Source organism: Mustela erminea, chromosome 13 (assembly GCF_009829155.1).
Source record: "Mustela erminea isolate mMusErm1 chromosome 13, mMusErm1.Pri, whole genome shotgun sequence".
NCBI classification, from domain to species: Eukaryota; Metazoa; Chordata; class Mammalia; order Carnivora; family Mustelidae; genus Mustela; species Mustela erminea.
The window spans coordinates 30,242,957-30,269,061 of record NC_045626.1 but is presented as its reverse complement, the minus strand read 5'-3'; the positions used below and the strand labels follow the sequence as shown (position 1 = coordinate 30,269,061).

General features: G+C 38.1%; 1 long non-coding RNA gene and 1 pseudogene across 2 annotated transcripts in view; both read left to right on the top strand.

The window, feature by feature from the left end:
* The window catches only part of LOC116572423, a 249,813-nt gene that overhangs the window by 108,787 nt on the left and 114,921 nt on the right, over nucleotides 1-26,105 (top strand). The gene's annotated exons all lie outside the window — the stretch shown is intronic.
* LOC116572551 lies at nucleotides 7,948-8,048 on the top strand (annotated as a pseudogene).

Genomic DNA, 26,105 nt, shown 5'->3' with positions numbered 1-26,105 from the left:
CACAAGGTTTTAAAAACCCATGTTTATCTCCATCTCTCTGGCTTACAAACTAGGTTAGAGAAATAAGATGTAAATAAGAAAATTTAATAAAAGTCTCCCACAGTCTTACAAAGAAATCACAGCTAATGTTTTGGCAAATTTCTTTTTCACCTTTTTTTTTTTTTTTCTATATAGTATGTGGAGAACAATTGTCTATCTATTTGTGTGTGTGTATGTGTATTTAGTAAATTGTAGTCTTACCAAATATATAGTTTGTATCTTAATTTTCCTCTTCTGTTTCATTAGACAAGATTTCCTAAAAAATGTTTAAAAAGTATGCCATTTTCAAACTATACTTAATCTCCACATAACACACCATAATTTATTAAAATATTCTTTATTCTTGAATATTTGCATGTTCATAATCTTTCATTATTGCAATTAACACTTTGATAAACACCACTTAACATCAATGTATAATTCAATGCTTTTTCTCTCAGGGTAAATTCCCAGATGTAAGCTATTTGGATCAAAATATATCAACATTTTTAGTGATGTGAGCTCATATTGCCAAACCGTTCCCCTAAAAATACCAACTTATCATCCGTTCAATGAAAGAGAAGGCCCATCTACTTCATAAAAGATGCATTGTCAGCTTGAATATGATTTTATAGAAAGAACTTAGGCAATTTGATAGGTGAAAATAATGGCATTGGTTTTATTGCATTGTTAATAAAGTTGGACATTTCTTTTGTTTCATGGGAATTTGTGTGGAGTGTGTGTGTGAGAGAGAGAGAGAAAGAAAGAGAGAGGGAGAGAGAGTTGTTTATCATGACCTTTAGTCTCTTGTCTTTTTTTTGTAAGTAGGCTTTTGTAGGTATTAACAACAATTTTTATCTTTATGGTTCTCATAAAACTTCTAATAATGATAAATGTGGTTTAGAAATTAATGAAGAATTATAGCCAGGACTTCTTTATACCAAAATCCATTTATCATAGGAAGAAAATTAGAATCTTATGACTTTTTTAAAACACATGTTAAAATAGGCTGAAGTCACCAGGCATGAGCTGTAGAGGCTGATCACTTTCTTCTAAGAACTGGTTTGATTTTCCAACCCCAAATCTACTCATTGCTCTTCATCACTTCATAACACAGAACCTTCCATGTGGTAGGAGTCTACCTATTTCTATGTCTGAAGTTCAGACATAAGCTTCCAGGAGAAAATGCTTGTTTTTTGTTTGTTTATTTTTTTTAAGTGAGAGCACATGAAATATTTCAATATATTAGGGAGGAAGAATTGTTCTTTAAATTCATGGAAATATTTAATAAACAATTTTATCTCGGGATTCTTTAACTTGCTCATTCATTTCCCTTCTTCTCACAGGCCAGGGGTAAGAGCAACAATCCCCTGAGGTATAATCTCACTCTTCCATTACCTTCTTTCTTTTCCTCCATTACCCTTCATGAGTTATAGGTTTGTTTGTTTGTTTGTTTGAATTCTTTCTTTCTTTTTTTGTCTCTCTTTCTTTCTTTTTGCTAATGCTTTAGTATAATAATCTTACTTCCATCTGTTTTTCCTTTAACATTCACAGCTTAATAAAAGCTGTTCTTCCTTCAAGCAAGAGAGAGGAGGATTGTGCCCTTAAAATACCATGCATATTTTTATATTAATAACATCTAATCTATAGAGTTGGGAAACAGGAATCTTATTCCAGATTGACCTAAATCATTCATTATAATGCAGCAGAAGGTACATACATAAATAGTATATAATAATATATGTAAAATACAGAACATGATACATATAAAATATATGTATATATATTTATATACATATATGTATATATACAGAAACTATATAAAATACAGTTTCTATATAAAATACAGTTTATAAGAAACTATATAAAATACATATGAAATGTTTTCGTATTAAAAGGGCTTCTGCTTAGCCTCATGGATACAGTGCCTGATGGTTACAATGTAATAGCATTGTTGCAATCTAAATACCTTATTGTTAAAAAAGTTATCACTTGTCAGTGAAATAATGTCTCTGGGACCAAGGCTGGTTGGTAGACAAATCTAAATCAGCTCCCTCTGTCTTAGGGTAACACAACCAACTTTGGTTTTAGCCAGAATGGAGGGAGTGATAATTTTGGAGATAGAAATAGAAATATCCCACAACTTAAAATGTCCAGCATCAGTGGAAATATGGGGGCAAATAGACAGATGAAAATTTAATCATATTCATGAAGAAATACTTAAGTACAGGGCACCTGGGTGTCTCAGTGGGTTAAAGCCTCTGCCTTCAGCTCAGGTCATGATCCCAGGGTCCTGGGATCGAGCCCCGCGTCGGGCTCTCTGCTCAGCAGGGAGCCTGCTTCCTCTCTCTGCCTGCTTCTCTCTCTGCCTGCCTCTCTGCCTACTTGTGATCTCTGTCTGTCAAATAAATAAACAGAATCTTAAAAAAAAAGAAAGAAAGAAAGAAAGAAAGAAATACTAAAGAACACATAAGGAAAAAAAAAAAAAACTACCCTCATGATCCATGTACTTCGGAGAACTCGCCAATAGTGAGTCAATCTAGGAATCCATGTGATAGTTACTTTGCTCACAGGTTCCTCAAGTTACTTCTTAGAAGCCGGTTTTCCCATAAAGCGGGTCCAAGGCCAGATTGCTTATACAGGCTTTTGAGGAGGTGCCAGTGTCTGTGTAAGGCAGTGGGAGAGCCAGCCCTGCCGGTGTTGCCCGCAGTTCCTGGTCACTGGAAATCAGCACGGCTGTTGGGGTTCCCTGAGTGTAAAATGGGGCTGCTCTCAGCCCTCAGATTGCTTTGCTCCATCTCCCTGCCCCTACTCCATTCTTGATCGTCCCTTCCTCATTTCTTTGCTAAAGGGCCCCCTCGCTTGACTGTACTTGCCCACCTAATTTCACTCAATCTCGTCAACTCGAGCAGTCCTCTAGCTCTTTCCTATTCCTGGAAATCTGGCTGCTCACCTCCAGCTTCACATCCACTGGCCAAATTTCTCAGCTTTCCCCTCAGAATGTCTCCAGAGTCTAATGATCTCACAGCATCTCCACGGATGCCATTCTCATCTAAGCAACCACTGTCTCTCTCCTGGTTTGTTTCGGAGAGTCTCAGAAATGTCACTCTGTCTCCTCCCTGCTTGTGGGACAATCTGCAAGATCCCTACCTTCCCAGCCTCGCCACCTGTCACCCCCTCTTCTATTCCAATCGCAGTGGCCTCCTCAGTATTCCTCAGACTTACCAACAAACTCCTGTATAAGTGTCTTTGCAGTCTGTGTTTTCTCTGTCTGGGAGGTTTCCCCTACAAAACCAAATGGCTGGCGGCATCTGGCTGGCTCAGTCGAAACCTCTCGACCATTGCTTCATCTTCCTTAGAGCTATTAGCAAGGTTTCATCTCTGGCCTTCTTGCATAAAAAACAATAACCTATCTGTATTTCTCTTCCTTGTGTCATCTTTTATCACAATATATCTCATCTTTCTTTTTTTTAAGTTTTATTTATTATTTGCAAGAGAGAGAGAAAAGGAATGGGAGTGGGGAAGGGGCAGGAGAGAGAATATTCAAGCAAACTCCTACTGAGCACAGAAGCCTGTGCGGTGCTGGATCTCACCAGTCATGAGACCAAGACCTGAGCAGAAAACCAAGAGTTGGATGCTTAACCAGCTGAGCCGCCCAGGCACCCCAGTATATCTGGTCTTTGAACAGAGCATATATATGTGTTGTTTGTCTGCTCTCCTGGAATGCAGCCTTCATGAGGGCAAAGATTTTTTATCATTTTAAATATTTCTACTATTTACTCTCCCAGTGCTTAAAAGCAGTGCCTGGTGCAGGATAGCCCCGTAATAACTAAGTGGTAAATGAAGGACCGTATGAAGGAATAAAGGAATGTATATAGTCTTGCTACCTCTTTCTTACTTCATTGTATTGGAAATAAGACCTTAGACCCTCAAACATTTAAATATTGAGGAAATTGTGGTCTTACTCTCAGTATATTTTTCCAGGAAGGAAAATAAGTACACAAGACAGTTTGTTACATCCAAAGTTTCCAGATACCTAATAAATGAAAGGAATATTTTCTGGGATGGTATATGTATTTCCTCATACCCCATCTCATTGTGCTCATTGAAGCAATTGAGAAAGGATGAGAATGAAGTTAGTAGTGAAGGAAATGAGACAAATGGAAACCAAGATCAGGAAAGGGAGGTCAGTGCATATAACTGCAAGCAGATACTGCCCATGCAGCTTTAATTGTTCTGGCTTAAAAGTAAAGAGGGAATATGCATCAGCTTAAGATTTGTAGTGTCTGTGAAGACAGACAATAGCAGCGCTTTGATTTGCTAGCTTTCCTTACTTGTCCTTATTAAAGCCTTTTACATTATAAATTCTTTCATCATTTCCTTTTTCCCTGACAACTGGTATGCTCCATGATGGCTACTAAGGTAACTATTTTATTCCCATTGCCAGGTACACAGTTTGGTTTTAATACATTTTGAGAACAAAAGAATAAATGAATGAATGAATGAAGGTTAAATTAAGAGGATAAAGACATTTTAGGAGGTGCCTGGTGGCTGGGTTGGTTAAGCGTCTGCCTTAAGCTTAGGTCATGATCCCAGGGTCCTGGAATCGAATCCCACACCAGGCTCCTTGCTCAATGGGGAGCCTGCATCTACTTCCCCTTCTCCCTGCTTGTGTTCTCTCTCACTATCTCTGTCTCTTTATCTCTCAAATAATAAATTTAAAAATATATATTTTTTAAAGCCATTGTAGGACCTGTGCTGAGACAAGGGCTTCATGAAGCTAGAAGTGACTCAAAAGAGGTCAGCTCCAGGTTTGGGTAAATGGTGGGAATATCGACAAGTTGCAAAGATGGTAGAAATATATTGAATAAACCTCAAAGAATTAAATGGCTTTCTGCCCTGTAATGCAAGTCTGGCCAGTTCAAGAGAAACTGATTCTGAAAGTCAGGATATTGATGTGGCAGATTTTAATGAAGGAGTTAAAGTTAATGAGCATTGTTCTGATTTTTTGAATTCTTGGGTACACTAATGTGTTTCAGTTGCTGAGTGCTCTCTACCCCCAGAAACAGTGGCCTTGGGCTTAGGATGGATGTCTAAATCCTAATCCTGATTTTTTTCCTTTGCCTAGGTTGAATTTTGATCATCTTCATTTATTATTAATTTATTGAAAAACTACCTTCTAGCAAGCATTTTCTAGATATCTGAGATAAAGTGAGAGATCCATACCTTGCCCTCACACAGCTCAAATTCATAGAGCAGTACACAAAGTTGGATATTTGAAACCTTCCCATAGCCTATGGCATCATTACTTGGGAAACTCAGTGTCCATCAAGCCAGATGACAGTCTACAAAGCTGACTATTAAGTTTCGACTTCAAGCGCAAACTCAGACCCAATCCTGTCTTCTTCAGGCCTGACATGTCATATCAGGCTCCCCAGGACTCACCATGAGAACCAGCCCCCTGGTCAGGTGTCTTATCAGAGGATCTTTTGGGGGCATTCCATACACTGTCCTACTCTAGATCATTCCCCTGCCTTCCTAATCTGCTCTCTCTGTTGCTGCAATAGATAGCCTGGTTTTCTGCACTTGAAGAATGGGATGAATTCAGTAGAACTGAGCCCAGATAACCCTCAGGAATATGACCCTGCAAAATTATTTCAGCTTTCTAATCCACAGTCTGTAAATAAAAATCATATGCCTTTCTCTGAAGGTTTCTGTGACACTCAAAGAAGATGAGATATTATTTTATCACAATGCCTGTCATAGGGGCTCCTGTTTTCTTTCTCAGTTCCTGTGAACAGAAGTATGGCCAGTAAACAGTGCCCAGAGGAGGGAAGTAGAAGCCTAGGAAAATTGAAAGAGTCCCTTGAATTATTAAATTGAAATGATTCCTCTGGAGAGTACCCTTAAGTAAGTTATTGAAAACAGTAATTTATTAGTTATATTTGGGACAAAGTGACCTTGGGAAATGTGGTATAGTTTTCATAATCACTCTGGCTTATTGTATTCATTTGACACTTCAAGATACAGTAACCTATATAGAAAGAAATTTACAATAGCTAAGAATCACCATGACTATTAATTATTTTAACTCAAGTCTGTCAAGCTTGTAAGCATGTAAAATATTTAGCAATTAAACATAAAATTACAGAGAAAAGCTTCTCCAGAAGGAAAAAAAAAAGATTATTTCTCTTTTTGCTTTGAATAATGCCCGTGTGTATGCATGCGTGTGTGTTTGTATGTTTGAAGAGCACTGAAGTTTGGGGTGTCATTGTACTCTTTAACTGTCGATTTGCATTTGAAGTCCTCCAATGTGTGTAGTCTAAAGTGCCAATTTAGTTATATTTTTATTCAGTCAATCCCCCACACTTGCTCACACTTGCTGTTCCTGAGGCTATGAGTCTTTATTAAGGTTATAAAATGCTTCGACCTTCATAAAAGGCACAGTGACTTCCCTTGAGGTCCAAAGCATTAATGATGAGGTGAAATGCAAAATCATTATCTGAGGGCAGCATCTCTCCACCACAGAAGCTATTCAAATCATCCGATTGAAAGGCAAACCTACCCAAAAGCTAATAAAGAATTCTCCCTGGCAGTTGAAATATTGGACAAATTGCTTTTCAACCTATGATAGGATGTTAACCCGGTGACGGCCAAATGATGCTGCTGGTTCACTGTATTCCACTTCTGTAAGCTGGGTAATTGATGGTCTTTGGGTCCAGAGGTCAAAAGTTGTTGGTGAGTTTGTGATGAGAAACTTTTCTGTGGAAATGGGCCAGTGGTGAGTGTTTATTGCTTGCCAGTGTCTCAGTACCAACGGCTCTAAGAGGAGAGCCGGGCTTCATTCTGGGTTAGTGTCACATTTGCATTCAAGTGTTCATGAAAACTTGTAAGTACATCAGTGGAAAATTGAATGCTGACAACATGAGAAAATGTCACTTCTATGAAAACCAGTGTATAAAGACAGGGTCACCTGCTTCCCTTCTCAAACAGAGAGCCATGTGCACCTTTGTATGTAACACCCATGGTGATGCTGGTAACAAATAAGTGTCTCTAATACAACCAGTCTGTCCATTTCATCCTGGATTTGAGGACTGTGTTAAAAAGAGCCTCGAGTATTTGAGACTAGAAAGGCCATGTTGACCCGTATTTACTCTACCTTTGTAAATTGAGACTGATTAATTTTCTGTATGATGAAAAAAAGGAGTTCTCCATAAATACGTCAAAATCCAAATTCCATATGGTTCTTAAATTTATTACAAAGTGGATGTTCTTGGGCTTCTATTATGTAACACGGTAATTTATTATATGATATCAGAGATAAAGAATGTTCTGGGTAAACGGGATCTAAAAAATCATTTTGCTCTGGGGTGCCTGGGCAGCTCAGTGGGTTAAGGCTCTGCCTTTGGCTCAGGTCATGGTCTCAGGGTCCTGGGATCAAGCCCCACATCGGGCTTTCTGCTCAGCAGGGAGCCTGCCTCCCTCTCTCTCTCTCTGCCTGCCTCTCTGCCTACTTGTGCTTTCTCTCTCTGTGTGTGGAATAAATGAATGAAATCTTTGAAAAAAGAAAAAAAAATCATCTTGTTCTTGGGTTCCCATCTAGTTCCTGAGTCCACAGAGGATCACCAGTCCATAAAGGTAGAAAGGTAATTTGGTAATTACATTCAGAATTTCATAAAAGTTGCTGGAGATCATACATTTACTGGTTGATGTAGGGTTCAACTTTATTTGCTTTTGACTGGCTTGATACCAACTCAGGGCACAAGTAATACTGCTATGTGTGTTCTCACTGCTATCCAGAAGCTTTGGTTAGCATCTGTTCAGGCTAGCCAACTAAACTTAACGCTTAATGACTGTGTAGTTCTTGATACTGTTGAAATATTTTCTCATATAAACTAAGCATGAAAGCATAAGAAACAATACTGTCATTTGCTTTTGGCAGCATATACACCGAAATTTGAATGATAGAAAGATTAATGTGGTCCCTGAGAAAGGATGCCATGTAAATTCATAAAGCATTCCATAGTTTTAAAAGGACAGGCTATTCCAACACACAAACTATTTTTAAGGCATTTTTTAAAAAGATTTTATTTATTTATTTGACAGAGATCACAAGTAGGCAGTCAGGCAGAGAGAGAGGAGGAAGCACACTCCCCGTTGAGCAGAGAGCCTGATGTGGGGCTCGATCCCAGGACCCTGGGATCATGACCTGAGCCAAAGGCAGAAGCTTTAACCCACTGAGTCACTCAGGCGCCCCACACAAACTATTTTTGTACTGAAATTTGCTAACTTGAATACAGAATTTTCCTTTTGGCCAATAATCAGATTTCTCTCTAAGTCACCTGGACATTGCTCGTTTCTAAGAAATTGAAACTAGAAACATTGTGACAGTTATGTTGAAAAATAATTGTACTGAAATTAACTATCCTCAAATGGTTTTAATTTTTAAATGTTTGTGAAAGAAGAGGGTATGGGGAAGAAGAGTAGGTAGTTTCTTTTGTAAGTATAAAATTAATGAACACGCAATGGATACGAAAACACAAACACTAGCAGGAAAATGAGAATCAGGAGATCTGGTTTCTGGCAATGACTCTGTCAGTGTCTACGGGAGGTTTTTTTTTTTTTTTTAAAGATTTATTTATTTATTTGGCAGACCACAGAGAGGACAGGCAGAGAGAGGAAAGGAAGCAGGCTCCCTGCTGAGCAGAGAGCCCAATGCGGGGCTCGATCCCAGGACCCTGATATCATGACCTGAGCCAAAGGCAGAGGCTTAACCCACTGAGCCATCCAGGCACCCCGTCTACAGGAGTTTTAAAACATTGTTGTATTTATCTTAGTTTTTAATTTCTAGTCATACCAGACAATCTCTAAGCCTCTTCCAGTGATGCACTTTAGTGATGAAGCTACATTTTTTTGTTGTCGAATCCACTTCTTATTCTCAAGAAAGACATATAGGAGATCTTGACCCTGGAGTTATTTATACTGGGGCTTTTGGCTACTGAATGTAGGAGGTCTGCTTCCCAAATACTCAGCAATCTTGTTTCCTCACTTTTTAAGGGCATGAGTAAGAGACTTCTAATAAGGAAGATTTTAAGGTAAATTTACCTTGAGCCTAGACTCTGGTACTCTATGAAGACTCAAGAATTGAATTAAGTGAAGGCTGAGAAACATTTGGGTAACGCCCTCTAGTTACTCCCAGCAGGGAGTGTTTAGACTCTGGTTTTCTTGGGGAAAAGAGAAGTCATGAGAATAGCTTAAGAAGTCATGAGAGTAGCTTAAGAAGTCATGAGAGTAGGGGCGCCTGGGTGGCTCAGTGGGGTAAAGCCTCTGCCTTCGGCTCAGGTCATGATCCCAGGCTCCTGGGATCGAGCCTCACAGCAGGCTCTCTGCTCAATGGGGAGCCTGCTTCCTCCTCTCTCTGTGCCTGCCTCTCTCCCTACTTGTGATCTCCATCTGTCAAATGAATAAATAAAATCTTTAAAAAAGAAGAAGAAGAAGAAGAAGGAGGAGGAGGAGGAGGAGGAGGAGAAGAAGAAGAAGTAGTCATGATAGTAGCTTAAAGAATGACCGGTGCCTAAATCCATCTCACTCAATATTTCCTGCAATATAACAGAGAAAAACTTGGAGCTAGAGTGTGGCTTAACTTAAAATAACTGTAGCCAAAGTGAAGATAAGGAAAAAGAGAGAAAAATAAAACCAACTCCCAGCAAATGATCTCTTATGTTCCCACAATGCCACAAGATCTTGAGGTCAAGCAAGAAGTGTTAAAAAGAAAAAAAAAAAAAAGTACGAGGAAGAAACAACAGAGCTAATGACCAGAGTAAAGTTAAGCCAAAAGCATTGCCAGGAAGAATCCATCTATTCTGAGCAGGTAAAATAGGTAAATGGGTTCAAAAGGTATAAGCTTCTAGTTATAAGTGAGTCATGGGGATGCCATGTACAGCATGGTGACTATGATCGGTAATGCTATATTGCATATTTGAAAGCTGTTATGAGAAGAAATCTTGCAGGCTCTTATCACAAGGAAAAAAATTCTCTGTGCAGTGATGGATGTTAATTGGACTTGTAGTGGGGATTATTTCATATGTATACAAATATGGACTCATGTTGTACACTTGAAACTAATATAATATATGTTAGTACATAATAATAATAGTAATAATAAAAAAAATACAAGAGGAGGCAAAAAGAGAGTCACTTTAGAAAAAGGAATAAGTGAATGTAGGAACAGATTTTTATGTCCAGCAAAGGTGTTTGTCAAACATTAAGATTTAAAAAAAAAAAAACCCTGCAAAAAAGAGTTGTTTTTTTTTTTTTTTTTTTAAACATACAGCATATTGTTAATTTCAGGGGTAGAATTTAGTGATTCCTCACTTGCATGTAACACCCAGGGCTCATCACATCGCGTGCTCTCCTTCATGCCCATCCCCCAGTTACCCTGTCTTTCCACCCACCCCCCCTCCAGCAACCCCCAGTTTGTTTCCTATGGTTAAGGGTCTCTAAACAGTTTTAAACTCATACAGCTTAGAACATACAGTATGTATGAGCTCTCCATGAAGAATTTATTAGATCAGCTTTATTCAATTAATAAATGATTGGGAAAATGTCACCAAACACTGATGATGGGCTTTAATGCATGTAACTGGGGACCTAAGACAAAAACAAAGGTGTGGGTAAGTGTAGAAGATGAACACATGGATATCGTATTTTGTGGCAAAGCAGAAATAAGGCAATGAGATATGAGTGGAGACGACAGAGGGGAAGTAGAAAGTAGAATAAGCTCATTGGTCGACGTATAGGGAATAAATAGGTAGGATTTCAAGGGTTTTGTTAAAAAATAACAAGCTAGAAAATAAAATTATACTAGGCTCCAAACTGAATTTTTTCTCAAAACTCTTTCTAAAAAAAAATATAAAACAGAGGGCATTATGGAAGACATAACTTTAAAGATGACAAGTAGAATGAAAATATAATTCTTCCTAGTTATCATTTTTGAAAGATTTTTATTTATTTATTTGAGAGAGAGAGAGCAAGGAATCTGATGCAGGGCTGGATCCCAGGACCCCAAAATCATAACCTAACCTAAATGTTATGGTTAACTGACTGAGCTCTAGTTGTCATTTTTAATTAAAGAGCAAATAATGCACATTTTGTAAAGAAATAAATGTAGCAAGTATAACCTAATATGCATACTTATAAAATTATTGTGACAAAAATTGAGACCAACAGAAGTCAGACATTCAAGTTAGAAGACACATATCGGCTATATCAATAAATATGAATGAAGTTAATTTACTTGTTAAAACAGTGTATTTTTTTATTGTTACATTAATCACCATACAGTACATCATTATCTTTTGAATAGTGTTCCAAGATTCGTTGTTTGCATATGACACCCAGTGCTCCATGCAGTACGTGGCCTTCTTAACTCTCATCCCTGGGCTTTTTACTTTGGTTTCCATAGCTATGCAAAGCCATATGCTCTATGCAAGGGGAATAATAAAGGGATTCAGAAAAGCAAGCAAGCAAAACAGACAAAGGTATACTGGGTCCTCAGAAATGGTAAGAAAGAAGGGGTGTGAATTTGATATCAGATAAAGTAACATTTCAACCAAAAAGCTAAAAAAATTGATGAGAGAGATGTTTTAGTGCTAAATACCATGATTCAAAATGATAAGGTATTTATGAATACTATTGAACAAAGAATACAGCAACCATGTTTATGTAGTAAAAACTCTAAAACATAGATAGAAATAGCATAATTGTAGAAGTCTTTATAGACTGAATTTTTAATTATAACTCATAGACGTGCACTAGTCTCAGACCAAGACAGATCAAGTGAACAAAGCCAAAATCAAAGAGCCCAAAGACCTGAAGAAGTGAATAATATAGATCTTATCATTATATACCAAAGTTTAGGCTTTGATAATAGAAAATATACTTCCTCTTTGGATGCTTATGAAACATTTACAAAGTTTTCCATACACAAGTTCACAAGGAAAACATCAAGATGTCCTATAATGCAGAAGTACCACTTACAGTGCAATAGCACTAGAAATTATTAATGAATCAAAATAATAAGAGGCCCTTCCACCAGTAGTATGAGGAAGTGGTGATGCAAAATGAAACCACCAGTAGTCTTAAAAAAAAATTCTTCTATTGGACAACTCAGGTGAATTGGAAACATAAAATTGAAACTACAGAATTCAGTCAAATAATAAAAATACTACAAGCAAGAACCTCTGGAATATGCTATAAGCAGTGGTCAAAGAAAAATTTGTAATACAGACACTTCCACAATTACAAATTAAAAAAAAAAATGAAAACAAATACCCAGCTCAAGAAATTAGAAAAAAAGACAAGCCAAAGAATGCCCAAGAAAATAAATAATACAAAAAAGCAGAAAAGCAGAAGTTCCAAAAAATATTATAAAGCGGAAGTTCAGGTAGATTATAGGAAAACAGTAAATATGTGTGTGTGTGTATGTGTGTGTGTGTGTGTGTACTTTAACAAGTCTCCTTGGGATTGGATGTGGAGGGTGTTTCAGTGAGAAACTGTGTATTCTTTTGGATTTGAGGAAATCTTTTAAAAACAGAGAACATTAGGATATATTTATATGCATATTTATTTATTTATTTATTTTAAAGGATTTTATTTATTTATTTGACAGAAAGAGACACAGCGAGAGAGAGAACACAAGCAAGAGGAGTGGGAGAGGGAGAAGCAGGCTTCCCAAGGAGCAGGGAGCCTGATGTGGGGCTCAGTTCCAGGGCCCTGGGATCATGACCTGAGCCGAAGGCAGAGGCTTTAACCCACTGAGCCACCCAGGCACCCCTATATGTACTTTGAAATACACTTTTTAATTGCTTAAACTGAAATGGCCACACCGCAATTCAGGCCTACCCTAAACAGCACTCTAATAAAGGTGATACCATAAGGAAGCTGTTGATTCAGCAGGTACACACACACACACACACACACACACACACACAGTCAACATACAGACCCCAAGCAGAGTTGTTGTGTTCCTCTCTGTAGCCACTAACAGAAATAAGGGAATCGATAATGTGCAGTGTATCTGTAATGTGCAGTGTGGTGACAAGAGGAAAACAATGGACATCACTCTTGAGCAAATGAGAGGTATAATCAAAACAGCGTTATTTGGGTTTCAGAATTATATTCTTCTAGCTTTTGTAATGCCGGCATTACTACAGTTCTTTCAGGGCAAGAAGCTCTTCAGTATGTTGAGTCTGAAACACTACCTCACTCCCTATTTTCCATGAAGCACTCCCGTGAAACGCTTTATTATCAAAAACAATTGCATCTGAGCTGAGCGCACATTTTGATTGGAGGAGCTGGAGACAGGATGCCTTATCATATAAAATATGTCTATAATGTGAGGCTGAGAACAGTAGTTCTGAGGGTTGAGATTTTATCTTACACGTGAGGCCCCCGCTTATTCCAGGCTTTCCGAGTATCTATTGACTGACTATACTGAAGAGTGAACAATTGTTCATTTTTAACAATTTCTATGCAGATACAGTATTCCCTTCTTTAGACACATTACAGGTTGTCAGTTCCTTTTGTTGTTGATATCTCCCTAAAATTTCAGCCCCCAAGAACAAAAGAATATGCTTGTTTTACAAGACTAAGCCTAAATTATATTTCCCTGGTCAGAAAAATAGTTTAATTACTTTATAAACTTTTCTCATTTAAAACAAATTTATCCTGTGTCTTTGATGATTACCATAAATTGCAGCCATGCTTCTTCTAATATATTCTATTACTGTTTGGTTTCTCAGAAGATTTAAAGGGTGCCAATTTCCTCTACAATTTATCAGACAATATTCAGCAGTGCTGTTTAGAGAAAACTTATAAAAATACAACTTAACAAAAGATTTATCACACTGCTTGCATTTTAGCATGTTTCTAAGACCAGTAACCTAGTTTCTTCTTGCCTGCTTTTGACAAGAGTAAGCTTAATATTAAATATTAACTCTCCTCCCTGTAAAAAGGCATAGATATTATTTATTCAGGATACATTTGATAGAAAGTTATTTAGAGATTTTCATACTCTACTGCAATGCCTATGTAAGGATAATTCCTCCTTATTTGATTTGATTGTCTTTCCCCATAAATTTTATTTAGTAGCCTTGTCGCCTACTCCGCCCTACACACACATGCACACACAAATACTCTTCAACATATATATCCTTTCGGTTCTGAATTTTGATGAATATACCTGCTAATAGATCTCTCCTACTTTCACTATTTGGCTGTCTGAGGAGGCTGACTACATGGGACTAATTCTGTCATTTATGTTCTTTCTCTCTATCTCACCACACCCCAACTTTCTGGCTGAATACTTTATTGACAAAAAAATCTGGAATTTTCTTCAGAGGGAGGAAATCCCAGCCTATGGGCTCTGGCCCAACCCCAGGACTGCATTGAAGTGATCCCCCTCCTGATGTGTACAGCTCCTGGATCCTCTCACTAAGGTTAGAAGGGCAAGATGAGCCACAGCCAACTTTTTGGATTAAGCCAGTATCATTGAGTAGAACCCTAAAATCCTACCTGATCTACAAACATATCCTAATCATTAAATTTGTTAGGGGCTATGAGGAGGCATCTCTAGGTTGCCTGATGCTAAGTCTGGTTCCTTCAGAAGATGGCACCTCTCTGAGCCAGAGATGATGTGGAGAACAGAAGCACAAATATCTCATCTGTTAAGCTCTCATTCCATATCCACCACTGAGTCGTTTGCTTTACTTTCTTGTTTTACCTAAAGTCATCGAATTCATACCCTAGACTTTTGCATTGTCTTGAGAATATTCGAGATCACATAGCCCCTAAGTGTCAGAGCTATAGCTAACATGCACCCCCTACCCCCATGAAGAAGCACCCCCCTCAAAGCTCCCACAGCTTCTCTGTGGGCCAGACTCATATCAGAACTGAGGACTGGCCTTATATTTTAAGTCTCTTTAGATATTTACATTATATTCTTCTAAAAAAATTACCTTCTTTTAAATACCTAATAGAAACAGGTCCACTGAAATCCATGTTCTTCTTTCAAACGTATGGAGTTGAGCTGGGACTCAGCTGTCTTACTGGGTGCACCATACCTTTGCAGAGGCATTGCTGTATAACTGAATTCTCTGCTGGCCCACCCCAAATTTGGATGTTTTGCCATATATACTCTTTTCTTCCTACTGGCTGAGATGAGCAGAGCATCATTGCTTATGAAGTCATTTGTTGAAGGTAGCAGAGCCACTGTCCCTCTGGGTCTCTGGATCATGGCATGTGGGTAGCTAGGTTGCCCATTGCCTAAAACACCTATCCTGGACTGTTAAATGAGTAAGGGAAATTTTTTATTCCTTAAGCCCGTGAATTAATGTTGAGTGTCCTGTGGCAGCAGGATAGCTTAGTCTGTCCTAACCAGGGAGAACTCTGTTTATGTTTTTAGTTAATTTACTTAACTTACAGAATTTTGCTGTGTAAAAATATGGTACACTATAAATAACTGTGTTTTGTTGGTGAAGTTATCCTGATAATTAAATTGATGTCTTTACACATGGCCAAATTCACTATCCAGACAATGAATTTTAAAAAAGAAAAAAAAAAAAGATTCCATGAAATTGGTTGGTGGTCAGTTTGTAGAAAAAGTAACTGGTAATTTTGGACTGATTTTCCCTTTCTGTTCTATTTTAAAAGTATGTGTGGACTCAATGCCAGATTAAGTGTTTTCTTACCACATACAAGCAGGAGTATTTTTATTCCTTTGCTGACCTCCACTGTAGTTCTGTCCTATGTTTATCTCAAAGAAATTATTTCTCCAGAAATAGTAATGACAAAGAAGAACAAAGACAAGTATTTCTAGCATTTGTATAATCCGTTTTGTTGATTCAATTTCTGTGATGTCTTTAAAAATGTCACACTCCTTTCTTTATTATTGATCAGTTTGGTAAAGTCTTGCTGAAAAGGGGGCAGTAGGATATATCAACTGTCTTAGGCATTTCTTTCTTTTTTTAATAAGATTTATTTTAGAGATAGAGCAAGATGAGAGAGAGAGAGAGAGCACTGAATGGGAGGGGCAGAGGGAGAGATCCCAAGCAGACTCCCCACTGAGCAGGAAGCCCAATGTGTGCTTGATCCCATGACCCATGAGGTCATGAACCAAGAGCCAGGTGCTCAACCAATTGAGTCACCCAGGTGCCCCATCTCTGATAGGCATTTCTAACTTCCTACAACTAATACATGGTTGTTTTTATGGAATAGTTATTGCAGAACAGCATCATTTCAAACTTAGTATTTTTTCTTTCTTCACATAAGAGCTGAATCCAGTGTCTCAAAAATACACTTAAATTCTCATGATCTTGGAACAGGTGGGCACATATTAAGAAATGTCAGACTCCATCAGCCCTGCTGAACATAGATATTCTACGTGGTGATTTTCAGTATAGTAGGAGAAAAAAAAAGTCAATCTGTCAAAATAATAAGACATAATATGTAATTTCAGTCTTCATCTCTTACCTTATCCCAACTACAAATGTTTTCTATTTGTTTGTCTATCTACTCTTACCCTCCATGGCCCTAGCATTCTCAGCTGTGTGATGTAAGTTATGAAAACATCCACGGATTCTACCACATTTTAAATCAAAACCCATTGCACTTGAGGAAAAAAATAGAAAATCTTTAACTTCATCCACAGTGGACATGGTCAGGCCCATGCCTTTGTAAATTCAAGTTGTGCTACTGTATGTCTTTATCTTTCTCAGCATACAATAGGCTTGATTTTTTTGTGTTATTGTTTGTTTTGGTTTTTTTTGGTCAGCTTTTTTTTTTTTTTTTTTTTCCTCCTTTTCAACACTTAAGCACTTTCCTACCTTAAAGCCTCTCCACTTACTATTCCCTTTTCAGGAATACCTTTCCCCTGTTTATTTCTACATTCCAAGTTAAAGGACATTCCTTGAAAAAGGCTTTCCCCAGCCTCCAAATATGGTGCCCTGTTATAACTGAGTGCTCACCGTATTTATCATTTACTTTTGCATCTAATTGTTAGTTTAATAGTCATGGATTCTGTAGAGTGAATACCTATTATTTTGTCTCCTCAGCATTCCTCTGTACAGAAGTACCTTTCTGGAAACTTATTCCCCATTCCATCTATGTTATCTTTTCTAGAAAGTTCTTTTATGCAATTGTAAGCCCATCCCAACAATAGAGGGATGGACACCTAATTCCATCTGCGTACCTTCTTCTAGTCACAGTTGATTGGAAAAAGGGGCCAATCAGAGTTCTTCACTAGGCTTCTTCAAACTGCAGTAATCATAATCTGCCTATTCTTGAGTAGCACTTGGTGCTCTTGACAGCCTTCTCTCTACAATTTGGTGAACTCTGACTTGCAGAAAGAATCAGAGATGAGAAAAGGAGGGAGAGTATGAGCCTCATTTGGGTACCTGGTTATGGTTTTTCCAGAAGCCAGGGTACAAACATTGATCCTCTTAGACATAAACTGGCTTTATGAGATACTTCAGTCTCTTCGTTGTTTTTACTGAAGTTAGTTTGTGTTAGATTAACTGGAAGTTAAGATGGCTGACTAGCAATATGTCCTAGAAGATGTAAGCACCACAAAGTCACCCTTTCTGGCCAGGATGTCCCATCACCTGTTTCTTCAGAATAAACATCTTTGTGTGATTTTGTAAAGGTATATTAAACTACAAAGTTTATATTAAACTTTATGTATTAGAGAGTATTTTAAACTACAGAGGAACCACGTACTAATACTTCTTCTTTGATTTATTTTTATCTAGACTGTGAATGTTTGTGTGAAGGTTTTTTGGTCTTATTTTGAAATCTAGAAAGTGTCCAGATTGTAAAACTTAAATATGGGATTTAATACTTGTTTTAAAACCAGCCACTCTAGACTTTAAAAATTCTCCTCCTTTCTGTCCTCTCAAAATATAAATTCTTATTTGAAAATAGGGTAAAAATTTTTCCTCTCAATAAAGGATCTTTTGCCAATTTTTAGCATTTTCTACTTCCTCAGTTCTGCCACCTTAGGTATAAGTGGAGAGGAACCTAGCTATTTGTGTACATTTGCCTGAAAATATCCTATAATGAAGGATCAAGGCATCCAACTGAGCAATGTAAAAATGTAGGCTTCCCCTGCTCTCTCAAAATTCCCACCCTGGGAGTACAATCTTGCTACCTCACCATATGCTTAGGGTATTTCAGGGAGTAAAGTCAAATTGGAACCCTGTTTCCTGCTGTTTCACCATGATTGTTTGTACAACAGATGCAGGCAATCCATCAATGCCAGGAGAAACTAAGAGGAAACTGCTCTCATAACCATAGACACCAAAACACAATCTTAAATCCTTGCTTAACAAACAACAAAGACCATTATTTTGATCTATGGGGGAAATACCATTAATATTAATATCTTTAAATAATCCATTTGGAAGTAAATTAAATGTAATCCTTATAGAAGTAAAAGTTGGATAATTGACTGAGATAACTAATACTAATAATGACATTAATAACAGGTAACCAATCCTTTATTGTTTATAAACCTCTTTTTAAGCCATTAACTAATCTTTTTTAAAAAGATTTTATTTATTTGAGAGAGAGAGAGCATGAGCAGGGGGAGTGGCAGAAGGAGAAGCAGACTCCCTGCTGAGAAAGGAGCCCAATATGGTACTCAATCCTGGTACCCCAGGATCGTGATCTAGCCAAAGGTAGATGCTTAACCGACTGAGCCACCCAGGTGCCCCAAGTCATTAACACATTTAATGTGTTCATCTCCCAAGAGGCCACATTTTAGAGATGAGGCAAATAAAATTTAGTTAGAGAATATGATTGAATAAGTATTGCTAGGTAATATACAGGGCATCTAGTTTAATTTGAATTTGAGATAAGCAATTTCTTTTTAGTTTAAAGACATTTCAAATAGTGCATGCTCATCTAAAATTAACATTTAGGTTGGTATCCTGCATTTTTATTTGCTCAATCTGGGAACCCTAGATAAAACTAAGGTTACAAAATTAGTAATGGGCAAAGCAGGAGATTTTTTACAACCACTGGAGAAACTGATGGTTGACATGAACTTTGAACAGATTATAGTAGACACTATTATGGATTTATTGTCAAGACATTGTAGGAAATATTTCTTCACATTCCATATCTCCAGGTGTGATGCAAGTTGGAGATTATCCACGAATAGGCACTAATTCTGATGGGCCTCTTTAAAATATGTGTGATATATTGACCCAGGGAGAGCTAAGAATTAACCAGGCACATTTCTTCACTGGCTACCTACCACAACCACTAATGACTGAGGGTTAAAACCTTCTTTGAGCGCAATTTATGCTCTGGGATATTTATAAAGAACAAGTTCATCATTAGAAATAATAACCAGTGGATTTCAGGTCTCAGCTTGACCCTGTGAGAAAATAGATCCAAAAAAGGACTTTTTATGGGAAAAAGAGAAGGAAGATCATTTAGCCTTTTGAACTCTGTGGGAATCAGTATGGGAAGTAAGTAAATGAAACTATGGTAGAAGACTTTGGTCAGCTTCTTTTGGTTCAACCTCCAGACTAGATCTTATACATTGTATTAAGACCCACATATATTTTCACTAATGTCAGTTTTAAGACTGCTAAGGCTATATATAAGTCCAAAGATAAAAAGGTAAGAAGACTATAGCTTCTATAAAACAGAAATTTTATAAAAAACTTTAAGTTCTTAATTCTAGAGTTAGCAATCATAGAGAAATTCTCAAAGGAAATCTATAGCATTTTTTTCTAGAAGTGAAGTAATGAGTTGTGTAACTAGCTTATAACTAATATCAAGCTAGACAGAATTGGTTAGTGGTGGCTGGTTGTGTTACTTGACCATAAAATACATATAATAAATTTGAGCTTAGCAAACAGTTTCCTCGTTTTAGTGGGCATATTCACAGAACACCAAGAATAAGTTCCTAAAAGGAAGTCAGGACCATTGATAATCCTAAAGAATGGGACCTTTTCCTTCAGGTGGCAGAGCTGAAAACAGAGTATACCCTCTAAGGAGGAAATAAATTGAATGATATTTAATAAAATAACATCATTTTATTATGTTTTAGATGGATCTACCATTTCAGACATTCACTCACAAATTTGAGCATTTCTAAAAGAAAGTAACTTGAAAGTGACATTCCTGGTGCATACTTACAGTGTCGTGAGAAGTGATGACATAGGCCTCTATGGCCTGTGTGGTACCAGTTAGAACTCATCAAGCCCCAATCTGTATGAGCTTAAACTAAATGACAAACATTAAGAAGCTTAACACTTGACCAAGCTGCAACACTGAAAAGCATTAATCCCCAGAATGGTTTTCCAGGGCAGTGCTAAAATTTAGCTAAAACGTGGACATGTCTGAAAAGGATGAAATCACTTACATCAAGGGAAGTTAATTCCTGTATGTGATGTTGAAAGAACAGATCAAACTGCAGGACAAAACTAAAGCACATTTAATTAAGAGAGACACAGACATCACTGTTAGGAAAGATCTTTGGGAAAAGCTCCACTGAAGCCCAAACTTCATGGTTTCTGAAGTGCTATTTCCATTTGACTGGGACAGAAATGTCAATAAATAGTGGTCATTTTTGGAGTCAAGCTACTGTTTATTCTCCATAAATTATTCCCTATAAGTATTGCACTGTCAGAGAATGAATAACACATGCTATCTCCTGCTTAAAACTCCTTCCTTTTGGGATGGAGCTTACTTGTCATTTGAGATGTAAGTTCCTTAACCTATTTGAGCATCCCTTTTTTGACCAGATGTGACAGAAAAGAAATGCCTCATGGAATTTTACCACAGGTGCAGGTATAGCACAAGGGAGCAGGTTACAAATAAATTTTGTCATAGGTTCCTAGTCTTCATCCCCAAAAATGGTACAAAGCAAGATTTTTCTGCCTTTTACTGGAAAGGTTTCATTGTTGAAGGCCATGGATACTGATTGTTTGCCCCTAAACCCAAGGGAGCAATGCCAGGTGCACTCAGAAAAGTGAGGTGTCTGACCTTGACACAGAGGATTAAATGCAAGGTAGAAAATAAATAAATCTAGTCTGGGCACGGCACATGAAACAGAGTAAAAGTTCTTGTAAAACACTTTCAGCAGTTTCTGTTATTTGATTGCTCTAATATTTGACTCATTCCAGTCGCATAAACTAAATTCGTGCCAGTCCTAAGGAGGAAAGAGTCTCTGATTTCGGCAGATTAAACAATATCCTCTGATTAAATGAAGACTAATGACATTGCCTACTTTCTGCCTCGAAGCCCAGTTGGCAGATAGCAAATCAAGAAAAAGGTAAATTCTGCAGAAAGGGTTTGGAGGTCCTTTTTCTCGTACCTCTTTATGAAATAGAGAAGATGAGGGGGGGGGAAGAGGAGGTGTCATTAAACTGTGGGCCAGGGAAACATACATATAGGCATCAATCTAATGTGTGATGGTCACTCAGCCCACAGGTCCTCTGAACATGTGTATCCTCCAAAGCAGGAAGGACTAAAAAGGAGCCAGAGATGCCCTTACTTAGGATGGAAAGTTTATGTGAAGAAGAAAATTTATGTGAAGAAAATTATTGGAAATTTCTAGAACAAGGTGTGAGGTTATATGTCCTTTGCCCAGATTCATTAAAAAATCTACTGCTTTACCAGGCAGCTAGAAGGAACTGTCCATGTAGCTCAGGACCTTGCGTCTTGGGTATTGATGTCTTTGGGAAGATTAAAAGATTGCCAGTGTTTCCCACTTTCCAACAAGGATTTTTTTTTGATGAGGTGAATGGCAGGAGGATCTTTGGATTCTGGGGTCATGTCTGCTCATTCTGTAGGGCATGTTCACCAGAGGTCTGCCTCTCTGAGGAGCTGAGAAGCCTCACTGGAGAAACTTTTCTCTGAAGAGAAGAACGAGACAGGAAAGAATGACCCAGTAACACAACTCTAGTCATTAGAGGGAGTATGTAACTCTTGGATTTAAACTGAGGTTCATAATACATGTCAAGAGCAAGGACTGTGAGAAAACATCCAAAGAATTGGTTTTGGTGAGTTCTAAGTCTGATTCTACACAGTAAGGTGGCCCTTCAGGAGTAAGCTTCTGAATGACCATCAACAGAAAAAGAAATAGTGACATTTTCCTGCTCTTGACCACAGAACATCAATCAAATTAGGCCCATTGCAGGCTCCGGTTCATCTCCTATTTGAGTCTCATTTCCGTCTATAAAATAGGAATATTACCAGCATGCTATGTGAAAAAGGGCAAGATGCATTCCGTGTTAGTTGATATATGATATCAGGAGTGGAAAGAATATTGGAGATTACCTCTTCAATAAATGAAAAGGAAGGAAGGAAAGTAATAACTACAATGAGGAACTTTTCTAAGATCCTAAATATTACTTTAACAAATCCATCTGTAGATTTCAGCTTTATTTACTCATCGTCCAGAATTTCTCAAATACGCTAGATAACTGAAGACTATGATTTACTTTACAATACTCTGATGTGGGCATTGAGATAATATGCTAAATAGTTAAACTTCAGCTTTAGGGGCAGTTGTCCTCACGGAGAATCCACACTGCGGGGAGGATAGCTAGCATAATGTGAAAAAGTCTGTATTCTAGAAACAGTTACTACAAGGTATCTTGATCAACATCTCCTATTCAAGTTAGTCTGGTGAATGACAGAAACATTTTTTAAAAAATATTTTTTATTTATTTGACAGAGCGAAATTGCAACTAGGCAGAGAGGCAGACAGAGAGAGGGGAGGAAGCAGGCTCCCTGCGGAGCAGAGAGCCCCGATGTGGGGCTCGATCCCAGGATCTTGGGATCATGACCTGAGCCAAAGGCAAAGGCCCTAACCTACTGAGCCACCCAGGAGCCCCTGACAGAAACATTCTTTTTGGTGATTTAGTTATTTTGTAATTTGCTTAGGGTATGATAAAATCAGTGCTTTTTGGTGAAATTAAAAGGTACTTAAGATATATCAATAGCTGACAAAAATCAAAATCCTTTCAGATCTTTGCAGGAACACTGTTCAAATCTAGATCACCAGTCTTTAGTTTAGGGATAGTACCCAAGACCATGTGGTCCTGACATTGGTTTAAAACAACAGATTGGGTTGCATGAGGATGATGATTTTGAGAGTAACAGAATTTTACCTTTGCAGGGAAATCATGTGTGTCTTGAATGGATCTTTCAGGTGAGGTGGTGGTTAGCACATTGAGAAAGACAGCAGGGACTACAAGCTTACAGAGACTTACAGGTGGAGTGAATGGTTCTGCCTGCTTACGAACAATGGTGTTTTTATTTTTTAAATAAACATTGTTTATAAGTCAAAATCTGATGTATGACTGCTTTTCAGTGTACATGCTAATTGCACAGTTTTGAAGGGAGCATCACAGAGCTTCAATATTGCAGTGGTTCCTGTTGTCTCCAAAAAACCTAAGGCAGGTAGGCTGCCTGGGAGGCACAGTTGGTTAGGCGTCTGACCTTCGGTTTTGGCTCAGGTCATATCTCAGGGTCGTGATCTCAGAGTCATGAGATCAAGCCCCGTGTGTTCTCTCCCTCTGCCCCTCCCCCATTTCCCCATCTCTCTTAAATAAATACATAAATATTTTTTTTAAAAATATTGCTTCAAAAGAATGGAAGAGTTAGCACAGAATGGTTTGAGTCAGTTCCCTTGCTTAAGAATTATAGCTTTTCATGGGCGTGTTAAGCACTGTAGCTGAACAAGAGGAGAGAGATCTGGAGAAGGGATTGTGTTTTGCTGCTATTTAATTCAGAGTTGGAGGGCAGTCTCCCAGGTGTCACACTGAAAAAAAAGTTCTCTCTTTTCAACAAATAACCATAGTTAAAGATGGGAAACTTAAGGGAGGTGACTAAGGAGAAAAGAGATGTTATTAAGTGAGGATATGGATTTGAAGGGATAACAGTAACACTTTGTGGAGGCACTTTTTTGAGAAGTTCCTTTTTGGGGGGAGGGATATCGACACCTGGGAAAGTGACATTAAATAAATAATGCTGCCAAAAACACATCAGGAGCTTAGATGCGCTCTGAGCACAGATTTTCAGACCTGAATTAATGAGGACATCTTGTATTAAATCATTTGACAACCTGGATGCTATTTGTCATTGAAATGTAACTTAATATACATTTTATATGCTATAAAATGCTCACCTTCAGAATGAGAGTATTACGCTCTGAATATATATGTGCAAGTGGATGTGTATATTTTTCTCAGCCTAATTCTCTATGGAAATATGTACTGTCAGGACGCACCCTTAGATGTTGAGCCGGGACGGGGGGGAGGGGGCAATTACAGGGCTTCTGTAAGTGGCACCTGGTGATCTGTTGGAGAATTCCTACTAGTGGGGAAGGCTCTATAGGGCTCTTCATGAGGAATGTGGATGCATTTTAACCCACTCTTCCCCTCCACTCATCTATCTGTATACTCTTGCCAGATTCATGGTCCTCAGTGCCCAAATTTGTTTTGTCCCTCTCCAATGTACAGCCTTCCAACAGTTACCCATTTCTCACAGATGAAATCCAGATTCCTCCGCCTGGCAGTTCAGAGCTGGCTAGTTACAGCCTACAGGAACCCCTTCCTCTGAGTGAGCCCGGGATTTTGTTGTTTACTGCAGCCATCTTACATTTACTTGACTGTGCTTTTCTCAAGCCTTTTTAGTCAGCTTGCTTTGTAAAATCTCATTCTGAGAAGAATCAAAAGTCTTATATTTATTAAAAAGGGTTGGGGGGGGAGATGGATGTGGCTCTGTTCCCGGTTTCTCTAAGTAGTTACAGGCAAAAAGAAAGAAGGGAATTATTTTAAAAAAAACAAAAAAAAACAAAAACAAAACAAAAAAAACACCCCTTTCAGAAAAAAAAAAGAAAAAGAAAAAAAAAAAAGACAGCTTGCCCACAAACTCTGTCAAGGCATTCGTAAGCAATTTACATAATCAACATGAATTCCAAGTATCTCTGTGCTCGATTACATTAGATAAAAACAGTTTGCTCACTATAAATCCAGTTGACTCTCCTTTCTATTTACAGTGAAAGAAAAGCTCTCTTTACCTTAAATGGTAAGAGGTTGCTCTAGAATCAGAAACTTGTATCAGGATGCCAAGGAAGTGACATAACCCTCCTGAAATGATCAATTACTTGAGCTTGAGTTCTGCCACTGGAGTAAGACACATCTAAAGAAAGAATTAAGAGAGAGAAATATCCAAGCAATGGAGGGAAAGAGATCTGTGCAGGCCCAAATGAAAAAGAGCCTGGCACTGTGCCCTCGTAGTCTCTGCCAGCCATCCCATCTGTGGCCAGGATGAGTTAAGGTATGATAAAGAATATGTATTCTGATACTTTTGTCTATTGATGTTTCTTTTTGCTTAATTCTTTTCTATTAAAGATGAATTACAACCTTAGACTAAGATGACAACATTGTGAGGTTTTTTGGTTTTGTTTTTTAATCTGAAACATGTTAAAATGGTGAACAGGACATTGATGGAGGTTTATTATGGTGGGAGCAGCATGGGGAGCAGCTTTGCACCCCAAATTAAATTTGGAAAGTGGAGGCAGAGAGAAAGGAAAACAGCAATCCCCATCCTTTAGCTTCCCACCAAAGGTATCCAGACGATTAGAACTGTGTACTGGCCAGAGGCAGGCTGTAGAAGTTATTTCTGTCTTCATTTAATGCTTCCAGGTTAATACTTCCAATTTACTTCCTGAAATCCTATGTTGGTTTCACATCTCCCTACTCCGCCTGCCATCCTCATCCACACAAGGCTTCGTCCATACCAGACGCACAATGGTCTTCAGACTGCAGTGGTAGTGGGGGCAGAGAGACAACTGGGTTTGCAGGAGGAAGGCATGTCCACACTCCGTCCATCCCATTTCTTAGACCCTTAGGTGTGGCATTCTTGGTGGTAAAATTTGGGAGGGCATGGTCTGGTGATAAGTGTGACTTTTGCTTTTTTGAAAAGTAAGAGGAGGGAAGTGGAAAGGGAAACAAAGAGTTAGCAGGTGTTTCTGTTTTTTCCTTTCAGTTTACCCGGTAAGG